The 24,166-nt window shown below is 37.7% G+C and overlaps 1 protein-coding gene across 8 annotated transcripts in view; it reads left to right on the top strand.

The window, feature by feature from the left end:
* Positions 1 to 24,166, top strand: part of ZBTB20 (zinc finger and BTB domain containing 20) — an 820,737-nt gene that overhangs the window by 129,469 nt on the left and 667,102 nt on the right. The window lies entirely within an intron of this gene.

The raw sequence follows: 24,166 nt of genomic DNA, 5'->3' as shown, positions 1-24,166 counted from the left end.
GGTTGCACTACATTTATGAGCCTTTTGGGGAGAAATGACATATAGGTTTATTAGGTCGAAAAACTAGAATTGAAACTTTAGGTAAAGTGTCCATTTTAGTTATAGTGACTATACATTACACCTGTAAAGAAATGCCTGTGTATGACAACAGGTGTTTTTTGTTGTTATTGTTTTGGTTTGGGGAATTTTTTTTGCTCTTGTTATTTTTGCTTTTTATTTTCTATATTTTTCTTTTTATAAACCCACATGTGTTTTTCACATTGAAAAATAAATTCTTTAAATTTTTTTGTTTACCTAATCAATGAACAGAAGTGAGAAAAGAAGGGAGAGATTTTGCTAGAGGGAGGCACAGGTCAAGGGGATTTGCATTAGGATGAAGGTGATTTACATGTTCTGAAAAATAAGGAGCCAGTAAAGAAGACACTGAAGATAAGGGGAGAGAAGTGATCATTGATAGAGCAAAGTCTCAGAGATTTTAGGAGGGTATAAAAATCAAGTATACAAGTGGAGGGATTGACCTCAAGTAGAAGGATAATGATAGTGGATTGGAAGATAAATAAATGAAAATACAACATGCATTGAGTCTATCTCATTATCACAATAACTCTATGATTAGGTATTATTGTTCTACGGATGAGGAAATTGAGTTCTAAAGATACTAGGTGAAAAACAATTAACTTTCAGAAAACTTTGGTGAGATGAGATCTGAGATTCGTACAATTGAAGTGAGACATTTATATATTAATGATGAAATGATTTCAGACTACCAGGAGTTATTTGGGATAGATTGTCAGTAAGCATAGTACAGTGAACAGCAGAAAGTGGATGAGGGAGAATCGTCATAAATAGTCCTAGTGAGAATGGACCTTATTTAACTTACTTCAATTTTCTCCATTTTAAAATATCTTGCCTTGACCCCCAAACTAAACATTAGTTATTTCTTAAGCTTCCCATTGAAGCTTGAAATCTGTAAAAATACTCATTCCTGTGTCTTCCATGTCTCTCATTAAATGTCTCTAGATATTTAGATATATCCCTGACTTTGTAACATTCCTTTACATCAGTGTGTTTTTCTGTTTATACAATCTTCAATCTATCCACTTAAATTTATTATGCCAATTACTTTGGGTTAGGCATTGTTAACATTGGGGACACAAATATAGAAAAGGTTTCAACTATTAATGCAGACTCCTTCATTATGATATTGCAGAATCTGTAAAATTTCACGTCATAGGAGAATCGGGAAATATTTATGCAAAATATTCACATAGGTATCAAGCCTGGGAGCAAACACAGAGCTTATTCTGATTTAAACCCCTCATTTTACAGTGGAGAAAACCTAAGTTCACAGATATTAAATTATTTTTTCCTATAAGCATTACATTAAATAATCTGTGTTTTCCTCAATAGGTACAATTTTGATTATGTGATTCAATGAATCATATTTCTTGATATATTTAAATATGCCTGATTTTATATTACTCCTATTATTGTGAGAATCATGCATTTCGAATTAAAAAACAGTCCTGTGATAAATTTTGTATCTGAAGTAAACCTTCATAATAACATCAAACAATAAGGCAAACTTCTATAATTTTAAATCAATATAGTCCCTATAGTAACAGTAGCTACGAACAGTAACTACTACTACTACTAGCAATAATAATTAGATATAATTGTATTTCCTAAGTGAATAAATATGCAGCATGCTGTTTGTTTAAAAATAATAAAGTCAAGGCATATAAAGGCACGTTTTATGTGGAATTGTTAACCCCTTGCTGTTGTGATTGAAGTGTATGAGGAAGTTCTTCTTAAAATTTCTTTCAAAACAGCTAACTATACAGTTAAAATTCCCGGCATTAGCAACCAGTTCCTTTCAAATAGAATGACTTCTTAATACGCAAAAGAGATGTGCTGTACACGCTTTACTCTTTTAATATCCAGTGTGACTTAATTTGTGAGACTGTTTTCCCAAGACACCTATCCAGGAGGTATGTCTTGAGGGGAAAGATGGGATTAACCAGTAAGTAAGTTTTTTTGTTTTTTTTAACATCTTTATTGGAGTATAATTGCTTGACAGTGGTGTGTTAGTTTCTCCTTTATAGCAAAGTGAATCAGTATACATACACACATATCCCCATATCTCTTCCCTCTTGCATCCCCCTCCCTCCCACCCTCCCTATCCCACCCCTCTAGGTGGTCGCAAAGCACAGAGCTGATCTCCCTGTGCTATGCACCTGCTTCCCATTAGCTATCTATTTTACGTTTGGTAGTGTATATATGTCCATGCCACTCTCTCACTTTGTCCCAGCTTACCTTTCCCCTCCCCATATCCTCAAGTCCATTCTCTAGTAGGTCTGCGTCTTTATTCCCGTCTTGCCCCTAGGTTCTTCATGACCATTTATTTTTAGATTCCATATATATGTATTAGCATATGGTATTTGTTTTTCTCTTTCTGACTTACTTCACTCTCTATGACAGACTGTAGGTCCATCCACCTCACTACAAATAACTCAATTTCGTTTTTTTGTATATATGTGCCACATCTTTTTTATCCATTCATCTGTCGATGGACACTTAGGTTGGTTCCATGTTCTGGCTATTGTAAATAGAGCTGCAATGAACATTGTGGTACATGACTCTTTTTGAATTATGGTTTTTGCAGGGTATATGCCCAGTAGTGAGATTGCTGGGTCAAATGGTAGTTCTATTTTTAGTTTTTTAAGGAAACTCCATACTGTTCTCCATAGTGGCTGTAGCAATTTACATTCCCACCAACAGAGGGTTCCCTTTTCTCCACACCCTCTCCAGCATTTATTGTTTGTAGATTTTTTGATGATGGCCATTCTGACCAGTGTGAGATGATATCTCATTGTAGTTTTGATTTGCATTTCTCTAATGATTAATGATGTTGAGCATTCTTTCATGTGTTTGTTGGCCATCTGTATGTCTTCTTTGGAGAAATGTCTATTTAGGTCTTCTGCCCATTTTTGGATTGGATTGTTTGTTCTTTTGATATTGAGCAGCATGAGCTGCTTGTAAATTTTGGAGATTAATCTTTTGTGAGTTGCTTCATTGGCAAATATTTTCTCCGATTCTGAGGGTTGTCTTTTCGTCTTGTTTATGTTTTCCTTTGCTCTGCAAAAGGTTTTAAGTTTCATTAGGTCCCATTTGTTTATTTTTGTTTTTATTTCCATTTCTCTAGGAGGTGGGTCAAAAAGGATCTTGCTGTGATTTATGTCATGGAGTGTTCTGCCTATGTTTTCCTCTAAGAGTTTAATAGTGTCTGACCTTACAGTTAGGTCCTTAATCCATTGTGAGTTTATTTTTGTGTATGGTGTTAGGGAGTGTTCTAATTTCATACTTTTACATGTACCTGTCCAGTTTTCCCAGCACGACTTATTGAAGAGCTGTCTTTTCTCCACTGTATATTCTTGCCTCCTTTATCAAATATAAAGTGACCATATGTGCATCAGTTTACCTCTGGGCTTTCTATCCTGTTCCATTGATCTATCTTTCTGTTTTGGTGCCAGTACCATACTGTCTTGATTACTGTAGCTTTGTAGTATAGTCTGAAACCAGGGAGCCTGATTCCTCCAGCTCCATTTTTCTTTCTCAAGATTGCTTTGGCTATTCGGTGTCTTTTGTGTTTCCATACAAATTGTGAAATTTTTTGTTCTAGTTCTGTGAAAAATGCCAGTGGTAGTTTGATAGGGATTGCATTGAATCTGTAGATTGCTTTGGGTAGTAGAGTCATTTTCACAATGTTGATTCTTCCAATCAAGAGCATGGTATATCTCTCCATCTATTTGTACCATCTTTAATTTCTTTCATCAGTTTCTTATAATTTTCTGCATATAGGTCTTTTGTCTCCTTGGGTAGGTTTATTCCTAGATATTGTATTCTTTTTGTTGCAGTGGTAAATGGCAATGTTTTCTTAATTTCACTTTCAGATTTTTCTTCATTAGTATATAGGAATGCAAGAGATTTCTGTGCATTAATTTTGTATCCTGCTACTTTACCAAATTCATTGATTAGCTCTAGGAGTTTTATGGTAGCATCTTAGGATTCTCTATGTATAGTATCATGTCATCTGCAAACAGTGACAGCTTTACTTCTTCTTTTCCAATTTGGACTCCTTTTATTTATTTTTTCTTTTCTGATTGCTGTGGCTAAAACTTCTGAAACTATGTTGAATAGTAGTGGTGAGAGTGGACAACCTTTTCTCGTTCCTGATCTTAGTGGAAATGGTTTCAGTTTTTCACCATTCAGGATGATGTTGGCTGTGGGTTTATGATATATGGCCTTTATTATGTTGAGGTAAGTTCTCTGTATGCCTACTTTCTGGAGGGTTTATATCATAAATGGGTGTTGAATTTTGTTGAACGCTTTCTCTGCATCTATTGAGATGATCATATGGTTTTTCTCCTTCAATTTGTTAATATGGTGTATCGATTGATTTGCGTATATTGAAGAATTCTTGCATTCCTCGGATAAACCCTACTTTATCATGGTGTATGATCCTTTTAATGTGCTGTTGGATTCTGTTTGCTAGTATTTTGTTGAGGATATTTGCATGTATATTCATCAGTGATATTGGCCTGTAGTTTTCTTTCTTTGTGACATCTTTGTGTGGTTTTGGTGTCAGGGTGATGGTGGCCTCATAGAATGAGTTTGGGAGTGTTCCTCCCTCTGCTGTATTCTGGAAGATTTTGAGAAGGATAGGTGTTAGCTCTTCTCTGAGTGTTTGATAGAATTCTCCTGTGAAGCCATCTGGTCCTGGGCTTTTGTTTGTTGGAAGATTTTTAATCACAGTCTCAATTTCAATGCTTGGGATTGCTTTGTTATATTTTCTGTCTCTTCCTGGTTCAGTTTGGGAAGGTTGTGCATTTCTAAGAATTTGTCCATTTCTTCCAGGTTGTCCATTTTATTGTCATAGAGTTGCTTGTAGTAATCTCTTATGATCCTTTGTATTTCTGCCATGTCAGTTTTTACTTCTCCTGTTTCATTTCTAATTCTATTGATTTGAGTCTTCTCCCTTTTTTTCTTGATGAGTCTGGCTAATGCTTTATCTATTTTGTTTATCTGCTCAAAGAACCATCTTTTAGTTTTATTGATGTTTGCTATAGTTTCCTTCATTTCTTTTTCATTTCTTTCTAACCTGATTTTTATGATTTCTTTCCTTCTGCTAACTTTGGTGTTTTTTTGTTCTTCTTTCTCTAATTAGTTTACGTGTAAGGTTATGTTGTTTATTTGAGGTGTTTCTTGTTTCTTCATTTAGGACTGTATTGCTATACACTTCCTCTTAGAACTGCTTTGGCTGCATCCCATAGGTTTTGAGTCTTTGTGTTTTCATTGTCATTTGTTTCTAGGTATTATTTGATTTCCTCTTTGATTTCTTTTTTTCTTTTTTTTTTTTTTTTTTGCGGTACGTGGGCTAAACACTGCTGTGGCCTCTCCCGTTGCGGAGCACAGGCTCCGGACGCGCAGGCTCAGCAGCCATGGCTCAGGGGCCCAGCTGCTCCATGGCATGTGGGATCTTCCCGGACCGGGACACAAATCCATGTCCCCTGCATTGGCAGGCGGACTCTCAACCACTGCACCACCAGGGAAGCCCCTCTTTGATTTCTTCAGTGATCTCTTCGTTATCAAGTCGTGTATTGTTTAGCTTCCACGTGTTCGTATTTTTTACAGATTTTTTTCCTGTAATTGGTACCTAGTCCATAGCGTTGTGGTCGGAAAAGATACTTGATACGATTTCAATTTTCTTAAATTTACCAAGGCTTGATTTGTGACCCAGGATATGATCTGTCCTGGGGAATGTTCCATGAGCACTTGAGAAGAAAGTGTATTCTTTTGTTTTTGGATGGAATGTCTTATAAATATCAACTAAATCCATCTTGTTTAATGTATCATTTAAAGCTGGTGTTTCCTTATGTATTTTCATTTTGGATGATCTGTCCATTGGTAAAAGTGGAGTGTTAAAGTCCCCTACTATGATTATGTTACTGTTGATTTCTCCTTTTATGGCTGTTAGTATTTGCCTTATGTATTGAGGTGCTACTGTGTTGGGTGCATAAGTATTTGCAACTGTTATATCTTCTTCTTGGATTGATCCCTTGTTCATTATGTAGTGTCCTTCTTTGTCTCTTGTAATAGTCTTTGTTTTAAAGTCTATTTTGTCTGATATGAGAATTGCTACTCTAGCTTTCTTTTGATTTCCATTTGCATGGAATATATTTTTCCATCCCCTCACTTTCAATCTATATGTGTCCCTAGGTCTGAAGTGGGTCTCTTGTAGATAGCATATATAAGGGTCTTGTTTTTGTATCCATTCAGCGAGCCTCTGCCTTTTGGTTGGAGTATTTAATCCATTTACTTTTAAGGTAATTATTGATATGTATGTCCCTATTACCATTTTCTTAATCGTTTTTGGTTTGTTATTGTAGGTCTTTTCCTTCTTTTGTGTTTCCTGTCTAGAGGCTCCTTTACCATTTGTTGTGAAGCTGGTTTGGTGGTGCTGAATTCTCTTAGCTTTTGCTTGTCTGTAAAGGTTTTAATTTCTCCATCAAATCTGAACGAGATCCTTGCTGGGTAGCGTAATCTTGGTTTTAAGTTTTTCCCCTTCATCACTTTAAATATGTCCTGCCACTCCCTTCTGGCTTGCAGAGTTTCTGCTGAAAGATCAACTGTTAACCTTATTGGGATTCCCTTGTATATTATTTGTTGTTTTTCCCGTGCTGCTTTTAATAGTTTTTCTTTGTATTTAATTTTTGATAGTTTGATTAATATGTGTCTTGGCGTGTTTCTCCTTGCATTTATCCTGTATGGGACTCTCTGTGCTTCCTGGACTTGATTAACTATATCCTTTCCCATATTAGGGAAGTTTTCAACTATAATCTCTTTAAATATTTTCTCAGTCCCTTTCTTCTTCTCTTCTTCTTCTGGGACCCCTATAATTTGAATGTTGATGCATTTAATGTTGTCCCAGAAGTCTCTGAAACTATCCTCAATTCTTTTCATTTTTTTTCTTTATTCTGCTCTGCAGTTGTTATTTCCACTATTTTATCTTCCAGGTCGCCTATCTGTTCTTCTGACTCAGTTATTGTGCTATTGATCCCTTCTAGAGAATATTTAATTTCTTTTATTGTGTTGTTCATCACTGTTTGTTTGCTGTTTAGTTCTTCTAGGTCCTTGTTAAACGTTTCTTCTATTTTCTCCATTGTATTTCCAAGATTTTATATTATCTTTACTATCATTATTCTGAATTCTTTTTCATGTAGAATGCCTGTTTCCTCTTCATTTGTTAGTTCTGGTGGGTTTTTACCTTGGTCCTTCATCTGCTGTGTGTTTCTCTGTCTTCTCATTTTGCTTAACTTACTGTGTTTGGGGTCTCCTTTTCGCAGGCTGCAGGTTCATAGTTCCCCTTGTTTTTGGTGTCTGTCCCCAGTGGCTAAGGTTGGTTCAGTGAGTTGTGTAGGCCTCCCAGTGGAGGGGACTAGTGCCTGTGTTCTGGTGGATGAGGCTGGATCTTGTCTTTCTGGTGGGCAGGTCCACATCTGGTGGTGTGTTTTGGTGTATCTGTGGCCTTATTATGATTTTAGGCAGCCTTTCTGCTAATGGGTGTGGTTGTGTTCCTGTCTTGCTAGTTGTTTGGCATAGGGTGTCCAGCACTGTAGCTTGCTGGTCGTTGAGTGGAGCTGGGTCTTGGCATTGAGATGGAGATCTGTGTGGGATTTTCATCATTTGATATTAACGTGGAGCTGGGAGGTCTCTTGTGTACCAATGTCGTGAACTTGGCTCTCCCACCTCAGAGGCACAGCCCTGATGCCTGGCTGGAGCACCAAGAGCCTGTTAACCACACAGCTCAGAATAAAAGGGAGAAAAAAAAGAGAGAAAGAAAGAAGAAGATAAATAAAATAAAGTTATTAAAATAAAAATAAGAAATAATTATTAAAAACAATTTTTTTAAGTATTAAAAGAAAATAAAAGAAGGCAGCAACCAAACCAAAAAACAAATCCACCAATGATAACAAGTGTTAAAAACTATACAAAAAAATACCGGAGATACAGAACCCTAGGATAAATGGTAAAAGCAAAGCTGTACAGACAAAATCACACACAGATGCATACACATAGACACTCACAAACAGCGGAAAAGGAAAAAAGAAAATATATATATATATCATTGCTCCCAAGGTCCACCGCCTCAATTTTGGGCTGATTTATTGTCTCTTCATGTATTCCAAAGATGCAGCATACATCAAGTTGATTGTGGGGTTTTAATCCGCTGCTCCTGAGGCAGCTGGGAGAGATTTCCCTTTCTCTTCTTTGTTCGCACAGCTCCTGGGGTTCAGCTTTGGATGTGGCCCCATCTCTGCGTGTACGTCGCCTGAGGGCATATGTTCTTCGCTCAGACAGGATGGTGTTAAAGGAGCAGCTGATTCGGGGGCTGTGGCTCACTCAGGCCAGGGGGAGGGAGGGCTACGGATGCAGGGTGAGCCTGCAGCGGCAGAGGCCAGTGTGACATTGCAACAGCCTGAGGCACACCATGTGTTCTCCCGGGGAAGTTGTCACTGGATCATGGGACCCTGGCAGTGGCAGGCTGCACAGGCTCCTGGGAGGGGAGGTGTGGAAAGTGACCTGTGCTTGCACACAGGCTTCTTGATGGCTGCAGCAGCAGCCTTAGCATCTCATGCCCATCTCTGGGGTCTGCGCTGATAGCCACAGCTTGCGCTCATCTCTGGCACTCCTTTAAGTGGCACTCTTAATCCCCTCTCCTCGTGCACTAGGATATAGGGGCCAGAGAAAGTCTCTTGCCTCTTTGGCATCTCCAGACTTTTTCCCAGACTCCCTCCCAGCTAGCTGTCGTGCACCAGCCCCTTCAGGCTGTGTTCAAGCAGCCAACCCCAGTCCTCTCCCTGGGATCTGACCTCCGAAGCAAAGCCGGAGCCTCAGCTCCCAGCCCCCACCCTTCCCGGCGGGTGAGCAGACAAGCCTCTCGGGCTGGTGAGTGCTGGTTGGCACCAGTCCTCTGTGCGGGAATCTCTCCTCTTTGTCCTCCGCACCCCTGTTGCTGCGCTCTCCTCCATGGCTCCGAAGCTTCACCCCTCCACCACCCACAGTCTCCGCCCGCGAATGGGCTTCGTAGTGCGTGGAAACCTTTCCTCTTTCACAGCTCCCTCCCACTGGTGCTGGTCCCGTCCGTATTCTTTTGTCTCTGTTTTTTCTTTTTTCTTTTGCCCTACCCAGGTACGTGGGGAGTTTCTCTTGCCTTTTGAGAGGTCTGAGGTCTTCTGCCAACGTTCAGTAGGTGTTCTCTAGAAGTTGTTCCACGTGTAGATGTATTTATGATGTATATGTGGGGAGGAAGGTGATCTCCACTTCTTACTATTCTGCCATCTTGAAGCTCCTCCCCAATAGGTAAGTTTTAATGAGGAGGATAGAGAGGTAGATTCCAAGTACAGGGAAAATCTGAGGGACAAAGTAGAGGAGTCTAAGTAGCCGTATGTGTAATGAGGATTGCAATCTGTTCTTACTTCCATTAAGGGCCTTATCAAATTATATTGCAGTTACATTCCTGCCTCTCTACCTAGGTTGTAAACTTTTCCACGTCAGAGAAGACATATTTCATGTCTTTGTCAATAGCATCTACCGTAGTTCCTGGCAAATAATTAGGGTTCAGTAAATATTTATTGAATGACTAAAGGAAGAAAGGAGAATCTAGGAGATCAGGTTTATCACAAGGAAGAAAAAGGGAGAATCTGAAGACAAACACTATCAGGTACATTTTTTTGCCTTGACCAACTTTGCGTTATGCCAACAGTAGATCTCTGATTTAGTCCTGCAAGAAGTGGACAACTATAGAAGTTTTTTATGTACTACAAATTAGACTGTGTAGCATAGTTGGGAAATAGGATGTAGATAACAAATATAAATGACTAGTTCTCTTAAAAATAATTTAATAAAATACATTTATCTCTAAATTAGTAGTCTTTTAGTATTTGATTCAGAAAGGAGATATAACTTGGAATCATCATTAAAATCCTAACTGAGCTTGCATGATTGAATTAGCAGTGCTTGGAAGTATTGTTTAGTAATGTTCTGGAAGGAAAGAAAATTTTCTTAATTTTAGCATCATTCCCACCACCTCCCCCAACCAAGCCCATCAGCAGTGTAATGTAAAATTAGGAAAGAGAGAGAGAAAAAGGAGAAAGGGGAAAAAACTGTAAAGGTTGGAGATAGTACAAAGAAATGAAGTGGAAGAGAAGAAAAATTAAAAAGGAAAGAAAGAAGTACAAAGAGAAAGGAATTGTTGAAAACTTCATATTGTAAGTTTATCCAGTTCTGGGTTAGTCCTGAACAGAGTGTGGAGAGCTATCTCTATATCCAGCGTTACCATGGTTGAAATGACTGAAACAATGCCTTGCCTATAATTTCTGTATATACAGGACTGAACACTATATTATATGGAATTATTCTGTGATCAGGCGCCTTATTCTTTTTCTTCCTCCTTCCTTCCTCTCCCTCCTTCCCTCCATCCCTTCCTCCCTTGTTTCCTTCCTTATGTTTTTTCCCTTTTTTTCTCTTTTCTTTTCAGGAAGCAGGGTATATAGATTTTATTAGAGGATAGCTATTTGGAGATTTAAACTGCAAGATTTGACACCAACTCTTGGAAATGAGTTTCTGTATAGTGCAATAAGCCCTAGGGTTTGTGCCTTTTTCTTTCCTTCTTTCTTTCTTTTCTTTTCTTTCTTTTGGTTTTATACATGAACAAAGGAAAGACAAAACACAAGAGGGTCTTTCATTTGCCATAGTCCACTTCCTTGGGTGCCATTTCTTTCTTCGTTCAGAGATGAAGATTCTGTGTATTCTTCTCACACTGAACACTGCCAGTTTTTCTTTTGTTCTATTTTAAAGAGTATAATATTTCTTGAACTGAGGGACACATTTATAATATAATTTTAAAGGGAGGTTTTTATTTATTTATCATTTTCATGGAAGATTTCTCTAAATTTTTGACAAGAGATATTTGATATTTGGTCACATTTACCTGTCTTCATTTTAAGGGTCTCCATTGCACTGAAATTTCTGTTTAAAGAATTTGAAGAGTGTTCAATTATATAGAGCCCATGCAACATGTTTACGTATCCCTATTCTGTTATGTCATTTATTTCTTTCTAAATGTTAAACAGGGTTGCTAAAAACCTGTGTGTGTGTGTGTGTGTATGCTTGTGTGTGTGTGTGTGTGTTTTAATGGAGGAAAAGTAGAGACAGAGGGAAATTGAGCAGTCACTGCATTCCAGCCAATAGGCCCATTTCTAGGGAGAGGGATTTTATTCCAAAGAATTTGTTTTTAATTCTTCACTTTTAAATTAATAGGTTTTTAAAATATTTGTTACAATGTGATTGAAACTAATTTAAATAGAAATTTTCACCTTTTTGATTTATTTTCTGTTGTAATCAATTGGGCATTGGATTAATATCTGTGTAACTTTTGTATAACCCCCAATATTTTATAAATCAAAAATCTAAACATTTTCCTTTGTTACCTCAGAAATTATATACATTTGAAAGACAAACAGTTCATATCATACTGGATTTTAGTTGCTTATCACTAGTATGAACTTGGAATGAATATTATTTTTAAATAAGTATTCTTAAAGAACTGAGATTTATTGCAACTTTCCTTATACCGGGTACTTATATCTTGTCTCACATAATGCTCTGAACATCTCTTTGCATTCTATAAACTTGCTTCTGTAAACTCAGGTTTATAGAAGATGAAATTGAGGCCCAAAGAGAGTAGGTAAGAACTAAGGTGATTCAGGTCCTAATTACAAATCTCTATCCACTTCTCTCCATTTCCACTGCTGCCTTCTTAGTAGAGGTTACCATGATCTTTATCATGGACCACTGGATTAGTCCCCTAACTGGTCTTCTCACTAACTGCCTTGCTGCTTGCAATCCGTTCTGCATGAGAAACAGGTTTATTCTTGGACTACATCCAAGAAGTATTCTTCAGTAACTTCCCATTTCACTTAGAGTAAAGTTCTGTAAGGTCTATCTCTCCATTTCTCTTTAACCTCATCTCAAAAGTACTCTCATTATAACTTAAAACATTCTAGCCACATTGATGTCATTTTTGTTCCTAGACAATGTCAGATGCTTTTCTTCTTTGGAGCATTCATACATACTGTTACCTGCCCTGGCTTTCTGCATCTTTGGATGCCTCTCATCCTAAGATACCACTTTTTTAAATAGTCACCCTTCCCCCTTGCCTGGATCTCTGTTAGTTATTGTCAGAGGACCTTGTTAATTTGTAATTAACTATTTTGTTTGTTTACCGTATATCCTCCCCTCTCCTCATAGTACACTGAAATCTCTATAAGGACAGAAATTTTCTATTTTATTTGTTGCTCTTGTACAATGTCCAGCACTGTAGGCACTCCGTAAATATTTGCTAGAAGAATATATAACTAAATAAATATATACACACATACATACATATACATACATACATTCTCCACTCTAATGTGTTTTCATATTAATTAAATGTAGTCATAAAATGTATCCCTTTGGTAATGTATATTTTATTCTTTACTTCTTTGGGTATTTTTGTTGTACTTTAGCAAAGTTTGGAATATGTAAAATGATGGCACTTCTTTTATTTCCTTTGAATATTATTCCTTGCTCAGAACATGTTATCTTCCTGCTTGGCCAACCCAAAATATATTGTGGCTTTATGTTTTAGCAAAATATCTAAAAGAACCATAAATTATAGTGTCATTAGCTGAAGGACACCTTAAACCCTGTCTATTCCCGTTACCTCTTTGGAGCCTGAGCCTCCTCTGCAGATCCTCCAACAAGTGGTCCTGGAGACAGTGGTTGGACATCACCAGGCTCAAGGAACTAAGTACCTTTTAAGACAACGCATCTAATTTTTAAAAAAATTTTTAATTTTATTTATTTATTTTTGGCTGCATTGGGTCTTCGTTGCTGCGCGTGGGCTTTCTGTAGTTGTGGCAAGCGGGGGCTACTCCTCATTGTGGTACGTGTGCTTCTCATTGCGGTGGCTTCTCGTTGTGGAGCATGGGCTCTAGGTGCACGGGCTTCAGTAGTTGTGGCATATGGGCTCAGTAGTTGTGGCTCGTGGGCTCTAGAGCACAGGCTCAGTAGTTGTGGCTCACGGGCTTAGTTGCTCCATGGCATGTGGGACCTTCCTGGACCAGGGCTCAAACCCATGTCCCCTGATTGGCAGGTGTACTGTTAACCCCTGCACCACCAGGGAAGTCCAACCCATCTAATTTTTAATCTGTTTTAATAGACTGACATTTATGTTTAGAGTTTTAGGGATTAATATATTCCAAGTTTCTCCTATTAAATTTTCACTGTTTATGCCCTTATATTAATTTGATTTTTTTTCAGTTTGACCTAATTTTGTTATTTCTTTTTATTTAAAAACTCAATTAAGGCAATATTTTTCCTGAATTAGTAATTTTGGGGGGGGGTGTTCAGACTTTTAGCTTGTTAGTAAACTTAATGAGGAGAGTCAGAGTATTTGAAAATTTCTTGCGAAATAGTTCCATCTATATTTGTTTCCATTTCTCATTGTGCCAGATCAGTCAGTCACTGTATTCAGATCATAATCAGTGTAATGTTTCAAGTAAAATTCTGAACTAAATGTATTTTCTTCTTGATTCCTCTGGAAAACACATTAATTTTATTGAGAAAATCGAGTAAAATGTAATTTATGACTGCAACTTCTTAAGATATTTCTCTAATATGTTTCATTATTTAATTTCCCAAATAATGCCTACTAATTTTGAATAATGTAGGGATACCATTTTCTGAAATTAAGAAAAAAAGATAGAAAGAAACGGAAAAGAAGAGAAAATCAGAGTATTTTAAATAAAGTGTACTATGTGTGTTCTGAATGCCATCACACTTTCAACGCCCAGGACTTTGCTAACCCACAATTATCTGTTGAGTAAATACTTATTCAAAACTTGCTATGTGTTCTACTGCTAATCCCGTTTTCTCAGCTGTATACTGAACCTTTTCTTCTTAGCATATAAACTTGTGCAAGCATCTTCCATCAAATATACACAAAAAGTAAGCAAACAACAACAAAAAGAAAGAAAATCCTTTTTTAAAAGATTTGCTGTTACCATCTTCTCTCTCATTTCTATTCAAACCTTCAGGAAGGAATTTTTAATTCTTCACTTCTCATTCTCTCTACAGTCCACTGAAAACTGACTTCTGTCCTTAGACTGTAATTTAAATTATTCCCACCAAGACAAAAAGTCATAAAAATGTCAAATTCAATAGAATATATTCAGTCTTGACCTTACTTTGTATCTTGGATGTTTTTAACATTTTTGACGGCTCCTTTCTTTTGAAACTTCGTCTTCCCATTGGTTTCACGATACATTTTGATTTTTCTCCTGGCCCTCTCTGGCCTCTCTTAAGTTTCCTTTGTAGGCTTCTTCTTCTTCCTGTCCCTGTATGCTTCTTCCTCCTCCTCCCCTCCCCCTCTCTTCCTTCTCCTCCTTTTTCTCTCCTTTTTCTTCTTTCTCATCGTCCTTCTCTTCCTCCTCTTTCTTCTCTTCTTCTTCCTTTCCCTTATCTTCTTTGCCTTCTACTCCGTCTTCTTCTCCCTTCTCCTCCTCCTTCTCTTTCTTCTTCCCTCTCTTGCCCTCACATCACACCTCTTCTTCTTTAGGTGATTATATTCACATCTTTTGTTTCACTCATCATCTTTATTTTGATGACACTCAGATCTCAGCACATATCTTAGCACTTCCATCTCTCTCCAAACTTATACATACAGCTGGCCACTGGATATCTTCAGCTGAGACCTCCATAGGCACTTCAAACTTAACATGGCTCAAACTGCAAATTTTATCTTCACTCTAAAATGTGATAATTCTTCTCTCCTTCCCATATCTTTGAATTTCAGTATCATCCACCAAGATGTCTTGGAAAAACCTTTATTCCCCTACAGTTTCCCTGTAGATCTGTTATGCTGGGTTTAAAGCCAGGGCTAGGAGAGAATGTATGTTTCTATTAGAGGAAATCTATCATCAATACCTCACCAATATTGGAAAAATAACTACGACAATAACTATGACAAAGTTACATTGAACATTTGAGAGGTGGAATGGTCCTTGAACATTCTAAAAATCCCAAATATTGATCTTATATGTGAAGAAACAATCCTAGAAAGGGGAGACGAATATCTAATATAAAGACAAGTTAATGAGCGAGCATGGATTAAAATGGGGTCACTTCAGTAATGTTTGTATCTCTTTGTTATTAGAAACAACTGATTTTCCTCTTTGTCCCCAGTGTATGTGATGGCAAACTTTTTTTTGGTAGGGGATAAACCAGGGCATAAGAGTATAGGAGACAGTGGAATTTACTATAAATTTAAAAATTTAAGAGTTATTTCTAAGTTGCCCTCCAAAAAATTTACTCCCCCATGCACTATGTGTGATATCTTTTTCTTATATGGTCACCAACCCTAAATATTATCCAATTTTAAGAAGTTTGTCAACCTGATAAGGGAAAATGGTATGTGTGTATTGTAAGGTTGAACATCTTTTCCTATGTTTCTTGGATATTTATATATTTTTTCCTTAAAACATGTTTCAATTTCCTTTGACCATTTTTCTACTGGGTTATTTGCATTTTTCTTCTAACAAACAAACTTTTTTTGTTTGTTACTTGGGTTAGGTTTTCTTCTGGAATGCATTCTTCAGATATATGTTTTCATGCTACATAATTTTTCCTGTACTATTTTTATGTAATTGTTTCATTTAATAGGAAATGTACAAATTACTGTATAGCCCTTAATCTCTATGCTTGAAAACTATGTGAGTAAAAACTCCTTGGTTTTCCTCCCACCCCACCTGAATCCGAACTTAATGACTTATCTTCTGAGCTTTTGTTTGAGAATTAAAATTTTACTTTAACAGCCAATCAGTCCAGGTGCATATATTCTCCTATTTACCAGTTCTCTCCACCATACTTCTCATCCTTTTTCAGGCAGTGAGGACAAATCAGGTAAAAATTGTTGGGTTTTGCTATTACAACATTAGACTATGTCTTAGCTTGGGCTGCTATAAATGGAGGAGCTTATCAACCAGAAAATTTAGAGGCTGGAAGTCTGAAATCATGGTGTCAGGATGCTCAGGTTCTGGTGAGAACTGTCTTCCAGGTTGCAAGCAGCTCACTTCGCATTGTATCCTCACAGGGAGTGGGGGAAGACCTACCTAGCTCACTGGCCTCATCCCATTCATGAGGACTCCATCCTCATGACCCAGTTACCTTCCGAGTCTCCCCCCTCACATTCTAATATCACCATAGTGGGGATTAAGATTTCAACATATGAATTTGGGGGAGACACACACATTCAGTCCATGATAGTCTAGAGCTGGCAACTAGGGATTATGTTTGTGCCTACTGATGTGGCTTTTCCCTCCAGACTCCTCTTTCCTCCAAGGACTGTGTGTTTTTTAAATTTTTCTCTTCTGCTTTACATTGTACTAAGTGCCGATTTATTACTAAAGGTAATTAGTATTGAGAAACTAACAAGATTTTGTCTTTCCTTTCCTACTTTCCTCCCAGTAAAGAAAAACCAAAACAGTGAGCATTGACAATTTACCTTTCCCAGCTAAGGAAGTTTGCTTAGCTTCTTAAGCAAAGCCTTCCTAAAGGAGGGCTTTCTAGTCTTGTCTTTTTTTTTTAATACCCCTACTCCCATCTTAAGATTGTCACACTTCTCAGTGAATGTTTTTCTAAATTGGGGGCTATTAATGAAGTTTGTTTCAGAACTTTGTCCACTCAATTTTTAAAAAACTGTTTCTGGTGGGAGAGAATGTTGCAGATTAGGAGCTATATCAGTTGTCTCACTTTTCTTGGCTTCCACTTTTCTAAAATTATGGAAGTAAGTTGTATCCCTTCCTTTTATTAATTGTTTGAATTTCAGAAAATAAGCATTTTAAAAATGGATTTAAGGGGCTTCCCTGGTGGCGCAGTGGTTGAGAGTCCGCCTGCTGATGCAAGGGACATGGGTTCGTGCCCCGATCCGGGGAGATCCCACATGCCGTGGAGTGGCTGGGCCCGTGAGCCATGGCCGCTGAGCCTGTGCGTCTGGAGCCTGTGCTCCGCAACGGGAGAGGCCACAACAGTGAGAGGCCCGCGTACCACAAAAAAAAAAAGTCAGTATTTCAGATACAGCTTTTAAAGTTTTTTCTTGGTCCTAAAAAGAGCTTTCTAGAGAAATCCTCTCTGTAGGCTTTCTTTAAATTAACACTCTGATTCATCTGTAGCCTATTTTATGACTTTTTCTAATCAGAATACCTAGGGAGGGTGCCAGGAGTTCAGAAAGGGACAGAGGCACAGATAGCCCACGTTGAGGTGGTATTCACCCACAGTCATGCATGAAGGTGGGGCACCAGCTAACGTTTTGCAGAACTCTAATGCAATATCACAACCAGAATATTGACGTTGATTGGTTCAAGATGGCAGATTAGAAGTACATGAGCTCACTCCCCCTTGCAAGAGCACCGGAATCACAACTAACTGCTGAACAGGCATTAACAGGAAGACACTGGAGTTCACCAGAATAGATAGCCCACATCCAAAGACAAAGGAGAAGCCAAAATGAGATGGTAGGAGGGGCACAATCACAATAAAATCAAATCCCATAACTGCTGGGTGGGTGACTCACAAAGTGGAGAACAGTTATACAACAGAAGTCCACCCACTGGAGTGAAGGTTCTGAGCCCCACATCAGGCTTCCCAACCTGGGGGTCTGGCAATGGAAGGAGGAATTCCTAGCCACTATGAAGGCTAGTGGGATTTGATTGCAGGACTTTGAAAGGACTGGAGGAGACAGAGACTCCACTCTTAGAGGGCACACACAAAGTAGTGTGCTCATCAGGAACCTGGGGAAGGAGCAGTGACCCCACAGCAGACTGAACCAGATTTACCTGCTAGTGTTGGAGGGTCTCCAGCAGAGGTGGGGAGTGGCTGTGACTCACCATGGGGACAAGGACGCTGGCAGCAGAAGTTCTGGGAAGTACTCCTTAGCATGAGCCCTCCCAGAGTCCGCCATTAGCCCCACCAAAGAGCCAGGTAGGCTCCAGTGTTCAGTCACCTCGGGCCAAACAACCAACAGGGAGGGAACAGCCCTACCCATCAGCAGACAAGTGGATTAAAGTTTTACTGAGTTCTGCCCACCAGAGCAACACCCAGCTCTAACCACCACCAGTCCCTCCCATCAAGAAACTTGCACAAGTCTCTTAGATAGCCTCATCCACCAGAGGGCAGAGAGCAGAAGCAAGAAGAACTAAAAATCTGCAGCCTCTGGAAGGAAAACTACATTCACAGAAAGATAGACAAAATGAAAAGGCAGAGAACTTTGCACCAGATGAAGGAACAAGATAAAGCCCCAGAAAAACAACTAAATGAAGTGGAGATAGGCAACCTTCCAGATAAAGAATTCAGAATAATGATACAGAAGATGATCCAGGACCTTGGAAAAAGAATGGAGGCAAAGATCGAGAAGATGTAAGACATGTTTAACAAAGACCTAGAAGAATAAAAGAACAAACACCTAGAAGAATTAAAGAACAAACGAACAAAGATGAACAATACAATAAATGAAATGAAAAATACACTAGAAGGAATAAATAGCAGAATAACTGAGGCAGAAGAACAGATAAGTGACCTGGAAGACAAAATGGAGGAATTCACTGCCACGGAACAGAATAAAGAAAAAAGAATGAAAAGAAATGAAGACAGCCTAAGAGACCTGTGGGAAAACATTAAACGCAACAACATTCACATAGGGGTCCCAGGAGGAGAAGAGGGAGAGAAAGGGCCCGAGAAAATATTTGAACAGATTATAGTCGAAAACTTCCCTAACATGGGAAAGGAAATAACCACCCAAATCCAGGAAGCACAGAGAGTCCCCGGCAGGTTAAACCCAAGGAGAAACATGCCAAGACAGAGTAATCAAATTGACAAAAATTAAAGACAGAGAAAAATTATTGAAAGCAACAAGGGAAAGACGACAAATAACATACAAGGGAACTACCATAAGGTTAACAGCTGATTTCTCAGCAGAAACTCTACAAGCCAGAAGGGAGTGGCATGATATACTTAAAGTGATGAAAGGGAAGAACCTACAGCCAAGATTACTCTACCCAGCAAGGATCTCATTCAGATTTGATGGAGAAATCAAAAGCTTTACAGACAAGCAAAAGCTAAGAGAATTCAGCACCACCAAACCAGCTCTACAACAAATGCTAAAGGAACTTCTCTAAGTGGGAAACACAAGAGAACAAAAGGACCTACAAAAACAAACCCAAAACAATTACGAAAATGGTCATAGGAACATACATATCGATAATTACCTTAAATATGAATGGATTAAATGCTCCAACCAAAAGGCAGAGGCTCGCTGAATGGATGCAAAAGCAAGACCCATATATATGCTGTCTACAAGAGACCCACTTCAGACCTAGGGACACATACAGACTGAAAGTGAGGGGATGGAAAAAGATATTCCATGCAAATGGAAATCGAAACAAAGCTGGAGTAGCGATACTCATATCAGATAAAATAGACTTTAAAGTAAAGAATGTTACAAGAGACAGGGAAGGACACTACATAATGATCAAGGGATCAATCCAAGAATAAGATATAACAATTATACATATATATGCACCCAACATCGGAGCACCTCAATACATAAGGCAACTGCTAACAGCTATAAAAGAGGAAAGCAACAGTAACACAATAATAGTGGGGGACTTTAACACCTCACTTACACCAATGGACAGATCATCCAGACAGAAAATTAATAAGGAAACACAAGCTTTAAATGACACAATAGACCAGATAGATTTAATTAATATTTATAGGACATTCCATCCAAAAACAGCAGATTACACTTTCTTCTCAAGTGCGCACAGAACATTCTCCAGGATAGATGACATCTTGGGTCACAAATCAAGCCTCGGTAAATTTAAGAAAATTGAAATCATATCAGGCATCTTTTCCGACCACAATGTTATGAGATTAGAAATCAATTACAGGGAAAAAATGTAAAAATCACAAACACATGGAAGCAAAATAATATGTTACTAAATAACCAAGAGATCACCAAAGAAATCAAAGAGGAAATCAAAAAATACCTAGAGACAAATTACAACAAAAACACGACCACACAAAACTTATGGGATACAGCAAAAGCAGTTCTAAGAGGGAAGTTTATAGCAATACAAGCCTTTCTCAAGAAACAAGAAAAATTTCTAATAAAAAATCTAACCTTACACCTAAAGGAACTAGAGAAAGACAAACAAACAAAACCCAATGTTGGGAGGAAAGAAATCATAAAGATCAGAGCAGAAATAAATGAAATAGAAACAAAGAAACAATAGCAAAGATCAATAACACTAAAAGCTAGTTCTTTGAGAAGATAAACAAAGTTGATAAACCTTTAGGCAGACTCATCAAGAAAAGGAGGGAGGGGACTCAAATCAATAAAATTAGAAATGAGAAATGAGAAGTTACAAGAGACACTGCAGAAATACAAAGCATCCTAAGAGTTTACTACCAACAAATCTATGCCAATAAGATGGACAACCTGGAAGAAATGGACAAGTTCTTAGAGAGGTATAACTTTCCAAGGCTGACCCAGGAAGAAATAGAAAATATGAGCAGACCAATCAGAAGTAATGAAAATGAAACTGTGATTAAAAATCTTCCAGCAGAAAAAGTCCAGGACCAGATGGCTTCACAGGTGAATTCTATCAAACATTTAGAGAAGAGCTAACACTCATCCTTCTCAAAGTGTTCCAGAAAAGTACAGAGGAAGGAACACGCCCAAACTCATTCTATAAGGCCACCATCACTCTGATACCCACCCAGACAAAGATACTACAAAAAAAGAAAATTACAGACCAAGATCACTGGTGAATATAGATGCAAAAATCCTCAACAAAATACTAGCAAACAGAATCTAACAACACATTAAAAGGATCATATGCCATGATCCAGTGGGATTTATCCCAGGGATTCAAGGATTCTTCAATATATGCAAATCAGTCAATGTGGTACACCATATTAACAAATTGAAGAAGAAAAGCCATATGATCATCTCAATAGATGCAGAAAAAGCTTTTGACAAAATTCAACACCCATTTATGATAAAAACTCTCCAGAAAGTGGGCATAGAGGGAACCTACCTCAACATAATAAAGGCCATGTATGACAAACCCACAGCAAACATCATTCTCAATGGTTGAAAACTGAAAGCATTTCCTCTAAAATCAGGAACAAGACAAGGATGTCCACTCTCGCCACTATTATTCAACATAGTTTTGGAACTCCTAGCCATGGCAATCAGAGAAGGAAAAGAAGTAAAAGGAATACAAATTGGCAAAGAAGAAGTAAAGCTGTCACTGTTTGCAGATGACATGATACTATACATAGAGAATCCTAAAGACTCTACCAGAAAATTACTAGAGCTACTCAATGAATTTGGTAAAGTTGCAGGATACAAAGCTAATACACAGAAATCTGTTGAATTTCTATATACTAATGATGAAAAGTCTGAAAGAGAAATTAAGGGAACACTCCAATTTACCATTGCAACAAAAAGAATAAAATAGCTAGAAATAAACCTACCTAGGGAGGCAAATGACCTGTATGCAGAAAACTATAAGACACTGATGAAAGAAATTACAGATGATACCAACAGATGGAGAGATATACCATGTTTTTGGATTGGAAGAATCAACATTGTGAAAATGACTATACTACCCAAAGCAATCTACAGATTCAATGCAATCCCTATCAAATTACCAATGGCATTTTTTACGGAACTAGAACAAAAAATCTTAAAATTCATATGGAGACACAAAAACCCCGAATAGCCAATGCAGTCTTGAGAGAAAAAAGTGGAGCTGGAGGAATCAGACTCCCTGACTTCAGACTATACTATAAAGCTACAGTAAGCAAGACAATATGGTACTGGCACACAAACGGAAACATAGATCAATGGAAGAAGATAGAAAGCCCAGAGATAAGCCCACACATCTATGGTCAACTAATCTATGACAAAGGAGACAAGGATATACAATGGAGAAAAGACAGTCTCTTCAATAAGTGATGCTGGGAAAAGTGGACAGCTACATGTAAAAAATGAAATTAGAACACTCCCTACACCATACACAAAAATAAACTCAAAATGGATTAGAGACCTAAATGTAAGACCGGACACTATAAAACTCTTAGAGGAAAACAGAGGAAGGACACTCTTTGACATAAATCACAGCAAGATCTTTTTTGATCCACCTCCTAGAGTAATGGAAATAAAAGCAAAAATAAACAAATGGGACCTAATGAAACTTAAAAGCTTTTGCACAGCAATGGAAACCATAAACAAGACGAAAAGGCAACCCTCAGAATGGGAGAAAATATTTGCAAATGAATCAACGGACAAAGGACTAATCTCCAAAATATATAAACAGCTCATGCAACTCAATATTAAAAAAAACAAGCCAATCCAAAAATGGGCAGAAGACCTAAATAGACATTTCTCCAAAGAAGACATGCAGATGACCAAGAAGCACATGAAAACCTGCTCAACATCACTAATTATTAGAGAAATGCAAATCAAAACTACAATGAGGTATCACCTCACACCAGTTAGAATGGGCATCATTAGAAAATCTACAAACAGCAAATGCTGGAGAGAGTGTGGAGAAAAGGGAACCCTCTTGCACTGTTGGTGGGAATGTAAATTGATATAGCATTATGGAGAACAGTATGGAGTTTCCTTACAAAACTAAAAATAGAATTACCATATGACCCAGCAATCCCACTACTGGGCATATACCCAGAGAAAACCATAATTTAAAAAGACACATGCACCCTAGTGTTCATTGCAGCAGTATTTACAATAGCCAGGTCATGGAAGCAACCTAAATGCCCATCAGTAGACGAATGGATAAAGAAGACATGGTACATATATACAATGGAATATTACTCAGCCATAAAAAGGAGTGAAATTGGGTCATTTGTAGAAATGTGGATGGATCTGGAGACTGTCATACAGAGTGAAGTAAGTCAGAAAGAGAAAAACAAATATATTAACGCGTATATGTGGAGCCTAGAAAATTGGCACAGATGACCTGATTTGCAGGGCAGAAATAGAGACACAGATGTAGAGAATAAACTTATAGTCACCAAGGGTGAAAGTGGCAGGGGGTGGTGGTGATGGTGGGATGAATTGGGAGATTGGGATTGACATATATACACTAATATGTATAAAATGGATAACTAATAAGAACCTGCTGTATAAAAAATAAAATGAAATACAAAAAAAAAATACCCAGAAAAGTAGAGGAACACAGAGCATTTATAGTTTCAAACTGCTTGCCTCATTTAGCCCTGGTCTGTTGTATTTTTTTCATTAAAGTATGTACGCAAATCAATTCAATAAATATTTATAGAGGTTTTACTGTGAATCACACAGTTTCCTAGGTACTGCAGATATTGCAGTGAACCAAAAAAGTACTCTCATGGGGTCTATAGTCTGGTGTTAGCTTTGAGAGGTGGCTCTAAAAGTCAGTGTCTGTTTATCCAAGAATGTTTCTCAGTGGTTTTTTTGTCTTTTTATTTTTTGTTTGAGTAATTAAAACATTTCTCATTAAAACATTGGCTTAAGCATCTTGTCAAGAAGTCTGGTGAAACAAAATAAAACAAAATAAGACAAAACAAAGTAGCTCTTTACTGTATGATCTCACTTATAAGCTTATAAAGATGTCATTTGATAAGAATCTGAGGAAACAATTTCAATGAAAACCTTATTGACTGTTTTTATGACATCACTTCTTGTAGTCCTTTTATGAGGAAGACAAAATGGAAGTAATGGGGAGAAGTTTAGCTAGAGCTATGTTTGTTTACCTGCTGTGTGATAGGTCTCAAATGACCTATATACTATTTCACGTAGAAATCGTTGCTTATTATTTTAATGTAGGTTTGATTGGAATGTGACTAAGAGGCTTATACAAGAAACATGAAACAGGGATATTCTAGATCTGCTAATTAAGATAAGCAGTATGAAGTAAAAATAAGGTATGGT

The sequence above is a fragment of the Delphinapterus leucas genome, chromosome 4, assembly GCF_059928025.1.
Source record: "Delphinapterus leucas isolate spDelLeu-1000000601 "Yukka" chromosome 4, BTC_Dleu_Yukka2, whole genome shotgun sequence".
NCBI lineage: Eukaryota > Metazoa > Chordata > Mammalia > Artiodactyla > Monodontidae > Delphinapterus > Delphinapterus leucas.
Note: the sequence above shows the minus strand (reverse complement) of the source record. Positions and strands in the feature narration are given on the sequence as shown.